This window comes from Mustela nivalis (genome assembly GCF_964662115.1).
Source record: "Mustela nivalis genome assembly, chromosome: 13".
In the NCBI taxonomy this organism is placed as follows: Eukaryota; Metazoa; Chordata; class Mammalia; order Carnivora; family Mustelidae; genus Mustela; species Mustela nivalis.
The window spans coordinates 48,686,922-48,706,461 of record NC_139032.1 but is presented as its reverse complement, the minus strand read 5'-3'; the positions used below and the strand labels follow the sequence as shown (position 1 = coordinate 48,706,461).

The following is a 19,540-nucleotide window of genomic DNA, read 5'->3' as shown; positions in this document are numbered from 1 at the left end:
CGCACACAGGCATTAAAATGACATATTTCTAACATTTTGAACTGCAGACCCCACCCCCACCCCAAATTGCCCAACAAACTAATACAGAATATTTTTATTCTTCTGAGAGGGTATAATATTTGGAACTATTGCCCTAAGCCACACATTGTAAACTCACCTAAATAGCTTAACTGCTTTATTTACTTTAAAAAAAAAAGTCACAGTAGTAGTTGATAGCATCCTTTATCATAAAATGCTAAAATCACACCCCCCCCCAACTAGTGTAAGGGAGTTATTTATCCTAAAAGATATTGCCCACAATAGCTTATGAGTATTCCTGTGAATGAGTGTTCCTTTATAAACTTTAGCAAAATAATCCATTGAATTCATTATTCTTCAGCTTTTTTTTTTTTTGCAACTTTCTTTCCAACAAACTTTTTCTCCAAACTTTCAGTGAGTGACCCCTCAACTCTATCCATTCTCTGCTGCAATTTAAAATAGTACTAAGGACTTTAAAAATATGTCAGCTAAAATAACAGTCAAAACTCAGATGTCTTTTAAATGCTTTTCTAATGCAAGTTCAGATGCTGTGGATAATTCTTTACCTAACTATGAATGAAGAGGGGTTGATTACAGTTCCTTAATGTGGAATGTGATGTTTACACAGTCTTTATTAATTACAAGATAGATTATGTTAGTATTCCAAGCTATGATAACATGAATTTCAAAGTGACATATACATCCAGATATCATTTATTTTAAATAGGCTGTATTCAGTTTTTATTTTTAAAAGTTGGAAAAATACACATTACTTAAGGTATATGTATCCATTCAAATGTTTTTAAATTTAGAAACATCTGTTTTATTGAGGAAGTAAACTAGTATTGTAAGATATTTTCAATATTTTCAATAATTTAACTTCATTTTACCTATGTAGAAAAAACAACATGTTGAAGATGACAACATTTTCAAAAACAATTGTTCCTCTGCCTAAAGTAAAGAAAGCATATATACCCAATCCACAGAATTTAGTGTTTTGCATTTGAATGGACACATTTACTATTTTTCAAGTAATTTCTTTAACTACCTAACACACAAGCTAGATTTTCACCACTCCACACCACACCCAGCTGTCCTTATCCACCCTCCCCCTTTTGGAAAATATACCACTTCTTGTAGAAACAAACACACATCAAAAAATAAAACAAGGTATTAGTTTCCACCCAGTTAGAAGATACTTAGGTAGTTTTAAGTTAGTGGTAAAGATTTCCTACAGAGTGCTGATAATATTATATGAATATATGCAACTAATTCAATATTAAGAGCATGTTAACAAGGGGAAAAGGCATTTCACCTCATAAATAAGTCTGCATAAACAGTATTACATTTTTATATAAATTGTATTTATTACTTTAAGATTTATTTCTCTGTACTGACCTGGGGCTGAAGGGAGGGGTTGAAGAAGATGGTAACAAACACAATCTTCCAACTATTTATTCATACAGTGATTAATCTACTTTAGGTAAAGTGGAGTCTTTCTGTCTTTTCCCATGACTTGTCCCTCCCTCAGCCCCTTTATTCCATTTCCACAAACTGTTTTTCTTTCTACTTCCTAGGAGTTCCACCCAGGTCTAGAAAATAGCTTTAACTTGAAATTAGGACCCCAGTCTTATTGTTATATAAAAAGTGGGGCTGGGGATTAGGACATGGTAATTATAAATTATAAAATAACAATGTTAATTATAATATAACATATAGATTCAGGCCTCCTTTTCCAACCCCATGTTATTGTCATGCAAAGTTATAGAACTTGAACATATTACACTAGCTATACGGGGAGATAAACAAGTTTCGTGTTCTTCGCCATTAATCATTTATCCACACTCAAGGACATTCTCAAGGAACTCTGAATTACTTCACCCTTCACTTTGTAGTTATTTTGCTTTGTGACTATCTGTCCCTTTCCCACCATCCCAATCCGCCCTCCTCCAATCTCTAACTCTTACCTGTGTCTCCTTTTTCTGAATTTTCAAAGATAGCCACTAGTAGTAAACAGGTAAAGGAATTCCTTTTAGAAAGGCATGAGCATCTAGAGAAGATATGTTACATTGTATAAGAAACATACCTACTATCTAGGAAGTTGGCACTGTCAAGATTAAAAGAAGAAATTCAGGCTGAAAAACAACCTACCTCAAGTTAATGTTGTCTCTATTTATACATCAAGTCGATCCTGAGGACTACGTTTTCACTTGGAGGAAGAAATAAATATCATGCACAAAACTATACTTCAGTCTCTTGAATGCTATCAAAATATGGTATTTAATAAAGTAGTCTTCAGCTATAAAACGGAAGCATTGGCAGCATTTGGCCTTCTGGCTAAACTTTCTAAATCCTCAGAGAAAGAACCCAGATAAAGGTTCGACTAATTTACTATCAGCAGTACGTATGTGGTCCCAGCACCGGACCGCCAGCAAATACAGAGGAGTGGTTTGTTCTAATTTTATATACAGATGCTCTTTTTGAGTCACCATATACCTCAAAGTAAAGGACCTTAGCTCTGTTCAGTACCTTTTTTCCTGTCAGGATGCTTCTCCTATACTTTTCTAACATGAAATGAAAGCTAATTCAAACCGTGCAGCTTTATTTGAAAGCATTTCTGAATTCATTCTTGCCCTAAAAATAAATAAGAGAGCTGCAATATGCATATATTAAAAGAGAGACAGACATAAAATTGCTTAATATCTAATACAGAATAGTGGAACATAAATCGAAAAAGTCATGCGGGCAAGTAATGGATGTACATTCATCCCTTTCACTCAGATCAAAGAGAGGGAGCTCTCAATGCCTCATACATACCGGACAGAGTTTAATGTTATAAAGAAACGTGCCATAGATGCGGCAGTGATGGCAAGGAAAATGAGTCTTTCGGAAGCAGAAAGATTTAAGAGGAAAGAAGATCATGCCATATCGCAAACTCTGATACTACAGTTCCAACCCTCCCACGTTGCTCTTTCCATCTCTTTTTGCTTCTTGCATTTCCCTTCGCCGCCTGTGTTAAGTGTGTACCTCCCCGCACAACTTACCTTGAAACGGGACTCCATTGAGCTCTTGAGAGTGACACAAGCTTCTAGCCAATCGTATCAAGCATGATCGCCCGGGCGGCCTCAATGGAAGCATCCAGACCAATCAGGGTCCTGGGGAGATGAGCAAGTTACGTTGTGGCGCCACTCGGCGTATACTTCCGCGCGTGCTGCCCGGGATAGGAGCCTGGCAGAGCAGCTGCACACACGGCAGTGCGGAGGCAGAGAAGGGGTTGGTGATACGGTGCTATAAATCTGTGGTCCAGTCCACCTCCCTTTTAAGACGTCCTCCCCCCTTATTTCTGTTCTCAGTTAGAGATGCAGCAGCTTACTCCTGTAGCGACCTACTAAAAAGCAACAAGGAGAAAGACATCGTCTTTTTGAAAAAACGTTCTTTCGTCTCTTTTCTTTGTTCCTTCGTTTGTTTTTCTTGCCTCTTTTTGTTTAGTTGAACGGCAATAGGAGGATAGTCTCTTCGTCTTTTTAAACTCTCTTTTTTTAAGTTTCCCCTCCCCTTTCATATTTTTTTTTTCGCCATTTCTTTTAGCGTTGGACTTTGGGGTCGAAAGCATTTCTTTTTATTTGCTTCTTTTAAGCCGAGCACAGTTTAGGTTTCGTGCTGTCTTAAGAGAACTATCCAGCAGCTTCTTGCTCATCCTTATTGGGAGAACTGCACCGTTACTTTAAAAACACACATACACAAAAACCTTAAGGGAGAAAGGTAAGTTTCGGTTTGGTTTCTTTAATCATTAGTTGCAGCGATGCGCTGGCAAACCCAGAAAACCTGTAAGTGAGCGGAATACAGAATATGAAGTTAATTGCACATGTTTGTCTCATTTCAAAGCTACTGCTCTGCTTTTTAATTCTAGAGAGCTAGACTAAGAGGACGCATGCTTGACGTACTGAATTTTCGCAAATGTCAATGGCAGAAACTTAAGTGGTAAATGTGACTAGAGTAGAGCAGGGGTACAATGGGAGTCTAGGTGTTGAGTGAGCTACGGGATTGAGGTTGGAAGTTCATTTCGTGGGAAGAGAGAGAAGTTGGGCTTTGGGGGATGCATGCCTCTACTTTCGCACAGCAGCTAAGGGACTGGAGAGGCTTTAATACCTTTGAGGGAAATCAGAAGCCTGGACTTGCAGATTAGACCAGCGAAAACCCCACACTTAATTGCATTAACCAGATAACATGTGCTGGGGAGATGGGATTGCCAGATGGAATTTAGATGCTACACCAGGCTGCTAGTTGTAGTTGACTGAAAAAGTACATGCCGCCTGAGGGCTAGGGCTAGGGCTGGGGTTAGGGTGGGTAGAAGCTGTCAAAAACTCATCATTGCTAGGTGTGCGGGCTCTAAATCATGGGCGCTAATTACCGTGATTCTTTTTTAAAAGAAGGTAGCCAATTTAGGGCTGAATTCTTAAGTCTGTACCGGATATGAGATTCCCTTTGTTCAGAAAAGCGTAAATAAGATCCTTGGAGCTGTGTCTGTGGAGTGGCGGCTGCCTGGGAGCCTTGCGGCGCTGGGCGCTGGGAAGTGGATTCCAAGCCCTGTCCTTGGTCCTACGCTGCTGACTTTGCCTTCCGCGCGAGGGGAAACCCCTTCGCAGTCGCGAAGATTCACAGTCACCCCAGGAGCCAACTCCGCTACGTTGCCCTCACCCCCTTTCTTACCGCCCCCCCCCCCCACAATAGCTATTGTTAAACTGACGCTAGGAGAAAGATGGTTGGGGATGAGACGCTGGGCAGACCCATGCTTCGTTTTAACTTTTGTGATTTCTCAGGGTTTGGGAGAAACCAGCAGGCTTTCTACTGCGGAAAAAGAGAAATTAGGGTAGATGTGGGAAAGGGGGGGAGAATGTTCATTGGGCCGAGAGGACCGAGAGGGTGATGGTGGCGGTGAAGGAGGTGCTGCCTTTGCCTAAGAGAAGTTTAAATTATTGGCACGAGGGGGTGTGGGTGAGTGTGCGTGAGAGCGCCGGTGTGGTGCTTGCGATGGAGAGAATGGGGAAAAGGTATAAAACCTGCCGCGGTTATTAATTTCTCCCCGCTGTCCACCCTACCCACCCTCCCGGGTCTAAAAGCCAACTTGCGGCCAGCCTCCGGATTCGACTCTGCCATCTCCGGGGTGGTGGGGTCTGGGGATAGCAAGGTGGCAGTGCCTTGTACGGAAGCTCCGCGGCGAATAGGACGTCGCGTGGCCATTGTTGCTTAATTTATGCCCAGCACGTTGCTACGTACCCACCTATTTCACGTCTGTAAAGAATTAATATGAGAGCTATACAACTGTGGCAAATTGGAGGTTGGATACACTCCCCGTTTGCCATTTTCAAGTACCGGTTAGCGAAACTGATGTCGAGACTGGGTATTTTCTCTTCTAATTGCCAGCTGCAGATCTGGCTTTATTGTGGCCTGAGTGAGAGAAACAGTCAACCGTTTAGTATTTACTCTTAACACTGCTGGGATGGGATGAATGTCTCTTACTTTCTCCCCGAAATGCACGGGTTCTTTCCCCGCCCCCACTCACTACAAACACTTCATGTTGGTTAAGATTCTACACCTTTAGCCCATCCCCACACCCCCTGCCCCCTCTACATCTTCTGGATGTAGGGAATAGAGAGCTGGAGATGGGTTATTTCTTAGGCCTATACTGCAATTTATAAAATGCAAGCTTAAAGTGGAGGGGTGGGGGAAGAGTACAGAGTAGACAATAGTAACTGAACAAATTATTTTCCTAATTAAAAAAATAAAAATAAGTTCTTAAAGGTCAGGGAAAAAGTGTGCATGTTTTAGGGGTGATAGAGTAGAAAAGCTGTTTGGGCCTGTAAGACTTCCTTCGTAAAATGGCTTCTTAAATGGGACATCTGAAAGGTTTGTCAGAATCTGGACAAATAAGTGTACAAAACCAGAAAATTTTGATTTTTAAAAGTCGCTTTTTGGAGAATTTAAAAAAGTAACTGTTTCTCAGTTTTTATTGTCATTCCCTAAGTCTGTCTGTCTTACACCAATCTCTCCTGGGTTCTTCTCTTTTTTAAACAAGTGCTTAGGCACCTCATTTTAACCTGTTCTGGAGTTCTCCATGAAAAACGCAACGTTTGCAGGTCGAAGTGGATTGGAAGACTTAGGGAACTCTGTAGAGAGGTCTCCCATAACTTCAAAAAGTCAGCTTCATGGAGTAGGGCGTAGGGCATTCTAAGAGTTTAGGCTTAGACTGGCAAATGTGGTAGGCCCATTTTTGCCTAACGTTTGGAATCAGGCATTTTTTAGCAACCCGCCTGCTTGGGATAGGAATATTATAATTAACTGTTTAGAGGGAGGTCAAAGAGGCGCAGGCGCTTTGAGCTGTTTTCCCAGTAACCCCGTGCAAAGTCAATTAAGGTCATTTAATTGCTAATCGGATTTGGGGTGACAACAGAAATGCTGATATAGAATCAATTAGCTATTTCTGGTGTCCCCAGTCAGGGTCCCTCAAATTAAGGGGTAGATTGTCTCCATTTCGATTATGGTTAAACGCCTTACCTTACTTACTACGCCTGATTTGAATTCGTCCAAGAGGGCAATTTTGTCTCCTCCACCCCAGCCCCGGGCTAAAGGAGTCCTTCTTCCATTCTCTCCCCCACCTCCCCGCCCCGCCCGTCGCGTGGGGGCGGGGAGCGCTGGGCGCCCTTAGCGGACCTTGCTGCATCAAACCCGCATCATGCCCTTGAAGCTCTAACCTCGGTCACGTTCTTGCGGCGACTCAGTCGCCCACTGCTCAGTTCCTTTCTCTTAACTCCTGAGATTTCAGGTAGGTATGACAGGTGATATTTTAAGTGCAGTTTTTAAGGGGGAAGGGTTAAAACAGAAGCCTTCGCAATGAAAACCACAACAACACGACAGGTGCTCTCATAATTAAGCGGCTGAGCAGGTGTAAAAACGTGTTACCACCGCGTGGCTCGGGGTCGGTTTTGACTCCCAGTCGCGGGGCTGAGTCTGAGGACAGGCACAGGTTTTTCTAGGAGAGAGGCGATTGAGCTGGGCGTGGGGGCGGACCAAGGCTAAGCAGCGATGTGACGCCCCCTCGGTGAAGAGTTGGCCGTTTCGGGGCTAACGTGGGGGGCGTTGGAAGGATGCAGAGAGCGGCAGGCTCTTGTATAGTCGAGTGCAGGATTTCCTACTTTGCGTTTGAAGCAGAGTATAGCACCCCGCACAGGTACTCGGGCTTATTTGAACGTCAGATTCCATCTAGAGAGGCAGAGTGGGGTAGCCGGGGCTAAGCCTTTAGTTTTCCGCCAAGGGACAGGACCCTTGGGCTGTGAAGTAGGGTAAAAAAGAACCTTTTGACTCCGCTTACAATATATGCGTATGTATGTCTGTGTGTACACTTGATGCACATATACCTCAAAGTAACCCCCGCGCTCTGGCTCCCAGTTAGCGCCTGAAACCTCGGGGTTTGCAAACTTGCACCTGGCATCTACCGCTACTGGGCGCGCGACGCTCTCCGCGCTGCCAGGGAACCTGGTCCCAGAGCTTGTTCGGAATCGGAACACGGGAGGGACGAGCGGAGCGGCCGCAGCCGGGCGTCTTCTCGCAGGCACCGACCCGCGGGCGGCCGGGCAGGGCACGCGCCGGCGGCGGCAGTCGCGGCGCCGCTAACTCGCCGCCGGCCCCGCCTCCTGGCGCTCTTCCAAGCAAGCCCCTCCTCCCCGCCCCGCTACAAACGGCGGGACCGCGGCGCCTGGGCGTCACTGAGGCAGCTGCCGGCCGGGTGAGGAGGCCGGTCGCCGGCGCGACGCGGGTAGGGCGGGGGTTTCACCGGGTTCCAGTCCGCCTTCCCGCCTCCGCCAGGACTGGGGACGCCGCCGCCGCCGCCTCTCCGCGGAGCCCGCCCGGAGCGACTCCTCCGCGGCTGTGCTGACGGCTGGCGGCGCGAGCCGTAGTAGCTGCAGCTCCGAGTCGTAGCAGGCAAGTGCGGGGGGTGTGGGAGTGGGGGCGGGGAAGGCGGGCACGCGGCGCCTGGCCTCGGGTCTGTTTTGGACGCCGAAGCTAAGGGCTGTGCGCGGCGCCGCGGCGCCGAGCGGAGTCCGGCCTCCGCTAGGTGGGAGCCCTAGACCGGCCTCGGGCGGGAACGCCGGTGGGGGTGGCGGAGGTTGTGCACGCGAAGTTCCTAGAGCTCGGCCCCTTGCGGCGGGAGTAGAGGGAATTGGGCTTCTCGGGAGGTGGCACCGCCCCTCCTGTGGGCACAAGCTGGTTGGGGGCGGCGGGAGCCGAGCGGGGCCAGTCGTACCAGGCAGCGTGCTCAGGCCTGGACGTGCCCCGGTACGGCCGCGTGTAGCGCCGGGAGAGCTGCGCCGAGACGCAGGTGAGTGCTCCGGAGGGAAAGTGGGGGAAGGGGGCTTTTCTAGAAAAAGGGCAGGATTCCTGTGGCGGACTGGCAACCCCGCCTGTGGGAGCCTGTGTGCACTGGGTTCTCCAGTCGGATGGTGTCTGGTGGCGTGCCCACTTGGTACGGCGCTTCCTCGCGCGTGGTCCTTGGAGCTCCTGGGGCGTCTGGAGACTTGGAGCGGCCACGCAGTGTGCGGAGGTGGCATGGGACTGGAGGCGGCCAGGGCAGAGCAAAAGAGGATTCCCCCGGGCCGCTCGCTCCCTTGCGCGGTATTAGGTGAGGCCGGGCGCAGCCGCGCGAGGTCGCCGCTCACGGTGGCATCCTGGGTTTGAGCGCGGGCACTGCGCTGGGCGGGAATCGCCAGGCGGGCCGGGCCGCCGGGCGAGGTGGACTCGGGGCTTTGGCTCGCTCGCTCGTAGGTTGCGGCAGCTGCGCCTCCAGCTCGGCGGGGAGGGCCGGCCACTTGCGGCCCCCGTGCACGGACGAGTGTGCGTGCACTGGTGCGACTGGTGGTCTCGCGGGGACCAACATTGGTTCACCAGCAGATGCTCCTCCAGTGGTCTTGACAATGACCAGCAGGCAGTCTTTCCACAGCGTTGCCTTAAAAGCCTACTTGTTATCCTGGAGGATCGGGGCGCAAAACCTTGTCTCTAGATGTGAGCTATGAGCACGGAGTTGTAGCTGTCCAGATGGCCATTTAAAATAGTGTGTATTTAAAAAGATCATCTTTATGATAAAAATTTCATCTCCTGTCTTCTCTCTACATTTTCTGAGAATGTGAGAAAGGAGGACTTGTTCCCGAATATCTATTCTCTTTCATTCCCTTCCCAAAGAATGGTGCTTAGCAATGCTATGTGAATATATTTGCCGTCAAGGACAAAGACTTTTTTGAAACTTAATTTTTTGGTGGATCTACCCATAATTCTGTCTTAATTAAAATATATCTCAGTCCCAAACTTATGACAAATAAGTCCATTGTAAACCACTCGAATACCAGTTGGGGTGTAGTTTCCCCATCTCTTTAAAAAATCAGTTTGAATTACTGGCTGGTTGCTCTTGAAGAGAATCTTTTCAAGAACCGTTTCCTCAGAGTCCTTTGAATTTTTCATTTGTGCTAAGCACGCTCTTTCTTGTGGAAGCTGACCTGGAGTCTCCATTTTGGTGAGCGGGCAGGAAAGCTTTCCTGGATCTACTTTTTCTCATCTAGATCTTTGGTTTTAGAAATGGTGACTGTTGTCCTTGGATGGACTGGAACATTACTGCATTTGTTTTTGGGTTATTCCTTATGAGAGATCTGTAGGAGTGGTGATTTTAATACTGCTCAGGTGAAGTGTGTGTGCATACTTAGAGAAAGTTCCTTTGGAAATGGGGAAGGAAAGGGAAAACAGGGCAAGAAGAAAATGTGTCTGGAAAGTAATGGTTGGGGTGGGGTAGGAAAAATTAAATTATGAAGAAACATTACATGCAATTTGATACGATTCCTCTGCCTTTTTTTTTTTTTTTTTCTTTCTTTTTCCTTCTTGAGAGAATGAATTTGTGTGATCAAACTGGGCCCTTATTGCCCATTTGGGCAACTTGGTGCTGCCACCTTTTGGGGAATGAAGTTTTTTTTTTTTTTTTTTACCCTTCAAAGACAGCCTGAGGCTGTCATTTAAGGCCCCCCATTTTATCGGTCTGTAGGTGTTTCCTTCACTGTATAGTGTTTGCTCTTAGGAATCAGGTCAGCTCTTTTAAAATGTAAACACACACTATTACTGTGGATGAAGAGAATTTTTGTTTTAGGGTATGATCCTGTAATAGCATAGGTACTCACAAACTGTTAAGTGTGGCCAGGCCTGTTATTTACTACTGAACCTTATTTTCTAGGCTAAGAATGGATGAGTTCCTTTTATGGTTTTCGTTTGTTTCTTGGGGGTTGAACAGGGTTGCTTGGTTCTGGTTAATGCTTCTGCGTAGGAGAAGTAAAGTCCTTCTCTGCCGGGGTTTTACACTTTTAGTTATGACCTCTCTCCTGGTGTGACATGGAACAGCAGTGCTCTAAGTGACATTTCTACTATCCCCTTCCTTAATCTACCCTTTTGGACCTTTATATACAGACAGATGTTTCTGGTTGAATCCTTGTTACCACTTTCGGCCATTCCAGCCTTCTATATGCTTTTCTGGTTGGCATTATAATTTTTAAAAAATACTGCTTTCCATCCCTTCTTCCCCCACCTCTCTTTCTTTTATTCTAAAAGCAAGTCACAAGTTTTCTTTAAGGATACAGCAGAGCCATCCTGAATACCCTGACTTCTAAACTGGGATCAACCTTTCTTTGATGGGAATTTTTTTTTTTTTTTTAACCTGGTATACTTTTCAGACCTTAGCATGGCACAAGAACACAGTGGCACGTTATTCTTCATGTTCTTTTTTTCCCCAAAGGACTGGATATTCCAAAATAGCATCTTATCAAGACTGACTTTACTGTTTACCTTTTTGCTAGATTGGTCCGCATGGTACGGTCACTTCTTTTGCTCTCATTCAAAGTATTACTAAAGGTACCATAACATGTTATTTTACTACCTTTGTGACCAATACTGTTTATTTGGAAATAAGGAGGCTAGAGGTCCGTGGTACTTAGCTTGGTCAGGTTATTTATTTATTAATTTTTTCATGGCATTTCAGGAGGCTGTATAGGTGAGGTGGTATGGGGCTGGGTCGTATGTCACCCTGTGGAAAACCAACCTGTAGCCGGCTAATCCAGTTCTTTCTTATTCTTGGATATTCAGCTGGACAGGCCAGTCTTCACAGTAAGCTGCCACATTTGACGTTCGGTTTTGTTTTTAAGCGTGAGTACTTGGTTGGAAGCAGAACTGCTTTATGGGCTTGTAACCTCTGCTGTCTTAACTGCGCCCCCTTGAAATTCTTAAATTTTTGAACAAGGGGACCCTCTTCTTTCCTTTTACACTGGGATCCACAGATTACATAGCTTATCCTGGTTAGAGTCTTAATCATCTGATAATGTTTTTAGCTGCCAATAACGCTTCTTAATGCTAATATATTAAAGAACTGTTCGAAGGCCTCATGCACTGGTGATGCCACACCCAACTCTTGAATTAACTCTATAGTGGACATCATACAGAATGTTCACTTGGTTTGGCCAGTTTCATTTTATAGATCCGTGGAAGTCTTCACTGGTTCTGGTTACTCACAGAACACACATGTTGTGTACTTTAATGCCAAACTCATTGTTTTTTCTGTTTCTAATTTGGGAAGAACATTTAAGTTCTATTTGATTTTAGAGACTAATTGGTTTGCAATCTTAGTTGATTTTTCTTCTTGGTTTTAAGTAATATAAATCTGCTAAGCAGAAATAAAAGGTGCTTAAGCTTAGAAGGCAGTAAATTGTTTTAAGGCTTTGTGTATTAAAAAATACACATTTTATTATGGTTTAACTAGCATTGGTAACTTTTGGAATCTGAACTAAAAATAGGAATTAGTATAGTAAAATCCTGCGGTGGTTTTACGGAATATGTAGGAAATTTTTCACTAACCAGAAATAAACAGATTTGGCTTTCAGCATGCATGAGCCTATCATAATTTTAATTTTAGTAAGATCACAGGAGAATATTTTTTAAGCGAATATGGCTTGATATGTCTTTATTCTTGTATTTTGTATAAAGCAGAAGGTGACTCTTTTGTAACATGCAGAAGGTGCATTCCTATACACATCTTCCCCTTCCCCTTTAATACCAGTATTACCTATCCAGAGGTTGGGCTACATTAAAATGTTTACTTGTAGGGGTGTCTGGGTAGGGCTCAGTTGTTAAGCAGCTGCCTTTGGCTTAGGTCGTGATCCCAGGGTCCTGGGATTGAGCCCAGAGTTGGGCTCCTTGCTCAGCAGGGAGCCTGCTTCTCCCTCTCTTTGCTCTCTCACTCTCTCTGTGTCAAATAAATAAATAAAATCTAAAAAAAAAAAAATCTACTTCTGGTAAAGGTATGGTTTTCTCGGAGTTATGGGTTAGGTTTTGAAGGCATCAATTTCACTGATACTCTTAAGTGTATATTTCCCTTTTGAGAGTTGCTGAATAGTTTTGAGTGATGACATACAGGTTTTCCTTTTAATAAATCTTCATACAGAGAAGGATGATTGCTTTGGGAAGGAGTGGGATAACTAAGGTCCTAGGAATATGTGGCAGGAGATTGAAACTAAACCAATTTGGAGGTTGCCTTAAAAATTGTAAGTAACTTCTTTTCTTTTTTTAAACTTGCACGTTTGGGCGCCTGGGTGGCTCAGTGGGTTAAGCCGCTGCCTTCGGCTCAGGTCATGATCTGAGGGTCCTGGGATCGAGTCCCACATCGGGCTCTCTGTTTGGCAGGGAGCCTGCTTCCCTCTCTCTCTCTCTCTGCCTGCCTCTCCGTCTACTTGTGATCTCTATCAAATAAATAAATAAAATCTTTAAAAAAAAATAAACTTGCACATTTGTAGTTCTTATGTGTTATTTCCATATCTGATTTCCACTCTCTTGGTTTGACTGATTTATTTATTTTGAAAATGAGAGCTTTTCTTTATTAAGCTTATTTATTATGAGACAGTAAAATGATAGTTTTTGTTTTGTTTTAACATGTTGAAGGTTTTGCTTTAGGTAAGTTTTGAACTCCTGAGTTGAGTATCTGTATATTTTTTCCTAGTCTAATCTAATGGTAATAGACTCATACCAGCCTTTTCCCTTGCTTTAAAAGGAGTCAGTCTCATAAAAAAGAAATTTACATTCTACATGACTAGCTTTTCTTTTCCTACAGAATTTTTGTTGTTGTAGGGTGTTCATTACTGGAGATGATTTTAGCAATTTTAGAGGCTGTATTAATAGAATGTCATCAGAATCCATATTTTCATAAATATCAAGCAGATTACCTTTTTAGGTTTTTTATTTTACTTCATTTTGCTTTTAGTTAGCAGTGGTCAAACTCACTTCAAGCTTTATTAGACATTTTCTTGACTAGTTTTATTTCTTCGACAGAATAGGGATGCTTAACTTTCCTGTATCTTTGGTACGGAATTCCTGTAAAATTGACATTTCTTGTTAGTATTGAGTTCTGAAGAAAGCTGTGAGCCCTTTCTACCTAGAGAAATGTACATACACCGAAATTGCCATACAGTTTTTACTGTCTAGCCCTCAGGATTCAAGAGGCTTAAAATAAGGTTTCCGTTTGGGAAATAGGACCTCGAGTATTAGAGTTGTCCTCTATTCTGGTGGGCGGGGAAACTCTTTGATTCAGTGCCCGTCAGCTATGGCCTTAGCAATGTGGGCTCTTCATTGAAGGCAAATTCTAACCTTCCTTGTCTCCGCAAGTTTGTTTTAAAATCCATTCTGATTTTGTAAACAAATATTACACATGTAAGGTCTTGTGGTGAGCACAGTGCTGCCAGTTTAGCTACCGAGTTGTCTTGCCTCAGTAGGTTTTGTCACTTAAGTTGAAATTCTTAATTTAGCAGAGCCAGGTGGAATATACTATAGGCTGGAAGCTTGAAGTTTCCGTTGTCTGGTCTAGGGCTCCATTACTTATGTCCTTGGTTTCTTAACCTTTTGAGTATAAAAGCTTACCCTCCACATCTCAAGGACGAGGTGATGATGAGCATAGGGAAGTATGAGATTTTTTTGGCAGTAGATTGACAATGTTTACTGAATTGGAAAGGTGGTAATAAGTGGTTCCCACTGATTAGTTTTATATATTTGGCCTTCAGTGCGTTATTATTAACCACAATTTTAAGTGATTCTTTATAATGTATCATGATATAATGCGTATTTCTGCCATGGAGAAAGAAGATCCCCATACTGCCGGGAGGTTTTGAGAGAATTGTGTCTTTGAGCATTTCGGTATGGAAATAGGTATAAATATATCTATGATGATGGGATTTGGAAGGGAAGTTTAAAATGCATTTTTTTTTTCTGGAAAATATAAATAATGTTAAAAAATTACATGTGAAATTATGAGAATTTAGCCAGCTAACATTCCAGGAATATAAATGTCTCAATTTAAATATTCCATCTTTTTTTCAATGAGAAATCAGATTTTTAAATTTAAGCATTTAAATTAAAATAATCAGTCTGTATTTTTCTGATTTGAATTTTGTTTAATCTCTTATCAAGGGATCTATTCCTCTACATCACAAAATGGAGTTTACATAGAAACACATTTTTTTCCCTGCTTGTTTCAATACCCTCTTACCAGCCTAAGTGAAAAGTCATTGATGGATGCCCTGTCAAGTAAGTTATTGGAAATTGTTCACTTGTTCAGTTTTTATAGGATGTTTAACACTTTTTTATTCTTTGGGCATTGTGTGTGTATCAGAAGCACATGAGGTATTTCTCAAAGCAAATAAATCACTGTGTATTTGAAAATAAATTCAGCGAATTGGGTAAGGTTAGGAAAATATTTCGTGAACTGACTGTGCTTGATCTTGAGTTTACTCTGAGCTACTTTTGAAAGTCCGTTTTTAAAAATCTCCCTGATTCCGCTTCTCTGCTGGAGGCCTCTCTGGTGATGTGAGGATCCCCCACCATTACTGCAGAGCTAGCTGGGCTGTACTACGTATACAGAGTTTATTATAGAGTGAGCAAGTTTTTATAACCTATTCACAGGTAAGGTCTGTTTCCCAGTGGGTTTACTCAACACTGCTTTCTTTCCCTGAGGTGCTACTTACTGGTTGCTGGCTTATTTTGTTTAAAACCCCTGGGGCCCTTTGTGGCCCATGGCTGTGAATGACTCATGGACTTTTCCCAATACTAGGTCATCAGTGCTTTTGACTTTCATCATTCCCCACCATTGTCTCTGCAAGGAACCTGATCTACCCAAAGCCTTCCTCTCTTCTCTTTGACATGTCTGTGCTAGCCCTCTGTCCCCTAGTCACCTGTCTATGCTTCTGAGCCCTGTGGTAGTTCTAACTCTAGCCTGGCCATTCTGGGTCAGGAGCAGCCTAGTCACTTGTCTCTTTATTTTTTTCATTTGGCTTGTACCTTTCCATTGGCTCTTAAGCATTTTATTACAGTTTACTCATTGAAGAATATCTTCTGTGACCAAGTGAATTGATGCTATTAGAGGACAAAAAGGAGAAATGGGTATCCATGGACAGAGTTTCTTCCATCTGTCCCAAATGATGGCCGGAGGTTACCTATGGTATGTATTTGTTTCATTTTGGCTTAACCTCCCACCCACCCCGCCCCAAATAATTTCTTTGAAAGCAAGCAAGCCTGTGTGTATGGTAGGGGCAGAGGGATAGGAGAGAATCTCCAGCTGACTCTGTGCTGAGCATAGAGCCTGACATGGGTCTGATCCCACAACCCTGAGATCATGACCCCCGCTGAAACCAAGTCAGATGACCAAATGACTGACCCACCCAGGCTCACTTTTTTTTTTTTTTTTTTTTAAAGTAGTAAACAACATGTGTTGGAAAGGATATGGAGAAGGGAGATTCCTTTTACACTGTCGGTGGGAATGCAAGTTGGTGCAGCCACTTTGGAAAACAGTGTGAAGATTCCTTAAGAAATTAAATATAGAGCTACCCTATGATCCTGCAATTGCACTACTGGGTATTTACCCCAAAGATCAGATGTAGTGAAAAGAAGGGCCATCTGTACCCCAGTGTTCATAGCAGCAATGGCCACAGTCACCAAACTGTGGAAAGAACCCAGATGCCCTTCAACGGATGAATGGATAAAGAAGATATGGTCCATATATGCTATGGAGTATTATGCCTTCATCATAAAGGACGAATACCCAACTTTTGTATCAACATGGATTGGACTGGAAGAGATTATGCTGAGTAAAATAAGTCAGGCAGAAGGAGTCAGTTATCATAGGGTTTCACTTATTTGTGGGGCATAAGAAATAACACGGAGGACACGGGGAGATGGAGAGGAAGAAGTGAGTTGGGGGAAATTGGAGGGGGAGACGAACCGTGAGAGACTTCGACTCTAAGAAACAAACTGAGGGTTTTGGAGGGGAGGGGGGGTGGGGGTTGGGGGTTGGGTGAGCCTGGTGGTGGGTATTATGCAGGGCACATATTGCATTGGAGTACTGGGTGTGGTGCATAAACAATGAATTCTGGGACACTGAAAAGAAATAAAAACTAAATAAAAATTAAAAAAAAGGAGTTAAGTGTTGATTTAGGTGCTGGGAAGTATCATTTAAAGATCTAGAACTATAATGTCTCTTGAAAAGTTGGTAGGGTGGAGTAACACAGGGCCAATATTTGTCAACTGCATCCTTTATATGGAGTATGATTTATTTCACTTCAGATTAAATTCCTGCCTGGCTTTTTTGGGTATTTGAGCTATGACTTTGTGACAGTTCCTAAGACATGGAAATTAAAAATTTTCTTAGATATAAAGACAAAGGCAGGAGTGCTTAAGATTTCATTTTGATTGTGCTTGTAAATATTTGAATTATGTTAGACCACTGTGTGTAAATTTAGATTTTGTGGACTCCTTTACCTCATTTGGAGAAGTCTCCTTAATCTCTGATCTAAAGAGATTTTCTCCTTCTTTTAGAAGATGTAGTGGTTTATCTTACCCTTCCCCCCCTCTTCCCAGGATTTTAGACCTGCCCCTACTGGGAGTGGGAATTTCTTCCTGCTGGTCATCTGCTTGTATTCGTTCACATGCTTTGTGGTCAGCAGAAGTTGCTTAGGTGCTGTGAAAACTAATAGGATGTTATGAGCTGTTTAAAAGAGGCCTGTGGCCCACCTGCTAACTGCATTGCTGATGATGTCAGCTTAGAAGAGACATTTTCCCTTTAGATTGCTGTAAAAAAAAAAAAAAAAGAGCTGATATGAAAGGTTACCAGGTGTGAGGTTTATGTATGTTGTTTGTCTCTCCTCTTCCTCCTGTTATTTTTTTTTTCAGCCTTCAGCCTTTTCTGCACTTCTCTAGAAAGAGCAGGTCAGCTTCAGCAAAGGTTTCTCCCATGTGTGCAGTAGAGCAAGCTGACGCACCAGCAGAAGTAGAAAGAGGTTCCACATAATCATGTTTGGACCAGTGCTGTAATTTAATTTTTTTTAACTTTTTTTTTTTAAGCTTTTATTTCTTCATTTGACAGAGAGAGTGAGAGAGAGCATAAGGCCAGGGCAGTGGGGAAAGAGAGGGAGCAGACTCCCTGCTGAGTAGGGAGCCTGGTGTGGAACTCCATCCCAGGACCATGGAATCATGACTTGAGTTGAAGGCAGACGCCCAACCATCTGAGCCACCCAGGAGCCCCTAATTTTTTTTTTTTTTTTTAACAATAAGGAAGTTGGATATTCTTAATCTGCTCCTGAGCATAATAGCACAATTTGAATAGCAGAGAGCACCTTTGGTGTGTGTTAATGTCTTGTGAGATGAATGCAGATGAATGGTAAGTAGGTAGAAAATGTCAGTGTAGGGCCTTCCTTTTGGTGACTTGACACACTTATATTTCTAATTAACTTTTTTTTTTTTAAAGATTTTATTTATTTATTTGACAGAGACACAGTGAGAGAGGGAACACACAAGCAGGGGGAGTGGGAGACAGAGAAGGATGCTCTTTGCCTAGCAGAGAGCCCAGTGCAGGACTTGATCCCAGGATGGGATCATAACCTGAGCTGAAGGCAGATGTTTAACGACTGAGCCACCCAGGTGCCCCTCTAGTTTAACTTTTTGTTCAGACTGGCAAACAGATAAGAAGATCTGTTTGATCAACCTGGCACTGATGTAGTGTGTGAGGACGGAACAATGCCTGTAAAGCCCCGTTCTCCTGTTAGCCACTTGAGGTAGACCAGTCATAATGAGGAATTAGAATATGGCCCCCTCTATTGAACATCTTAGCAAAACCTTTTTCTAAATAGTAATAGGAGCGTAATGCTGGCAGTTTAGAAGTTGGTGCAGTCTCCAGCCCATCCGCTTTTTTCCCCCTATACTTGGGATGTGAGTAAAAGTATATGCTAATTTTAAAAACCTGATTTTGGATTAACTATGTATATAGTTCTGAAAAAATTATAGGTATATTCTGAAATTTTTAAAAACCTGTTCTTTTTTTTTTTTTTTTTTTTTTTTTTTTTTTTAAATATTTGGTGGGAGAGGGGGGAGATGTGCATGCACACCAGCAAGTGAGTGAGCATGGGCTGGGAGAGGGGCAAATGAAGATGGAGGAGCAGATTCCCCCCGAGCACTGAGCACAACTGGGGCTCAATCCGAGGACCCTGGGATCATGACCTGAGCTGAAGGCAGATGCTTAATTGACTGAGCCACCAGGCAACCCTCTGAACTTGTTTCTGAGAGGCACTTAAAATGAACTCTTGGGGGGTGCCTGGGTGGCTCAGTGGGTTAAGCCTCTGCTTTCAGCTCAGGTCATGATCTCAGGGTCCTGGGATCCAGCCCCACATCAGGCTCTCTGCTCTGCAGGGAGCCTGCTTCCCCTTCTCTCTCTGCCTGACTCTCTGCCTATTTGTGATCTCTCTCTCTGTCGAATAAATAAATAAGATTTTAAAAAAACAACCCCAAAAAAAGAACCTCTTGGTACCAAGGCTACCAGTCCTCTTCCTTGATTATATGATTCTTTTAGATGAATATGTTACTTATTTTAATATACCCTGGATCATCTGGTTGATGGGCTTCTAGGGTGTCTTCATTGTTGGTTTGGTTGAGGAATTGAGAATTGAAAAAAGAGTTTTATCTCCCTAAAGGTTCAAAATCATTGTGATGGAGCTACATCTGTACCTTAAGAAAGGCTTTGTGATAGGTGGCTGTGATTAACTTGGCATATAGATCTTATCCAAATTCATTTAAAGTTGTCTTTTTTTTTTTTTTTTAGTTAAAGGATTTTAAAAAGTTTTCACGTTTTTGGTATTGGGACTGTGCTCAGAAGCCAGGAAGATTGTATAGTGTTTATTATTTTGTCACACATTAATACTAAGTGCTGGATACTGAGAGAGCTCTAGCGAAGGTTTATAAAGCATCCTTGTTCTCCTCTTTGGTCTGTTTGCTTAAGGAGATGAGATAGAAAACAATTTAAAAGATTGCCTCCCCTCCCCCACCCTGCAGTTTAAAAGTGTTTGAGGGACTGAGAAAAGGGACCCATCTCTGTAGTCTGTGCTTTAGGGATATGGCCAGGTTGCTGCTTATTGCT

At 43.1% G+C, this 19,540-nt stretch overlaps 1 protein-coding gene across 10 annotated transcripts in view; it reads left to right on the top strand.

Moving 5' to 3' along the window:
* Positions 1 to 19,540, top strand: part of ELAVL2 (ELAV like RNA binding protein 2) — a 170,564-nt gene that overhangs the window by 22,063 nt on the left and 128,961 nt on the right. For 3 of the 10 annotated variants that reach the window (XM_082695396.1, XM_082695406.1, XM_082695401.1), the window contains exon 1: positions 3,235 to 3,780. The exons of 1 other annotated variant lie outside the window; for it this stretch is intronic. The gene's annotated coding sequence lies outside the window, so the exon portion shown is untranslated. Of the gene's footprint in view, positions 1 to 3,234; positions 3,781 to 6,806; positions 6,842 to 7,607; positions 7,999 to 8,254; positions 8,396 to 8,670; positions 8,696 to 19,540 lie in introns of those variants that run through there. 6 more of the 10 variants (XM_082695403.1, XM_082695402.1, XM_082695405.1 and 3 more) reach the window with 6 other exon arrangements.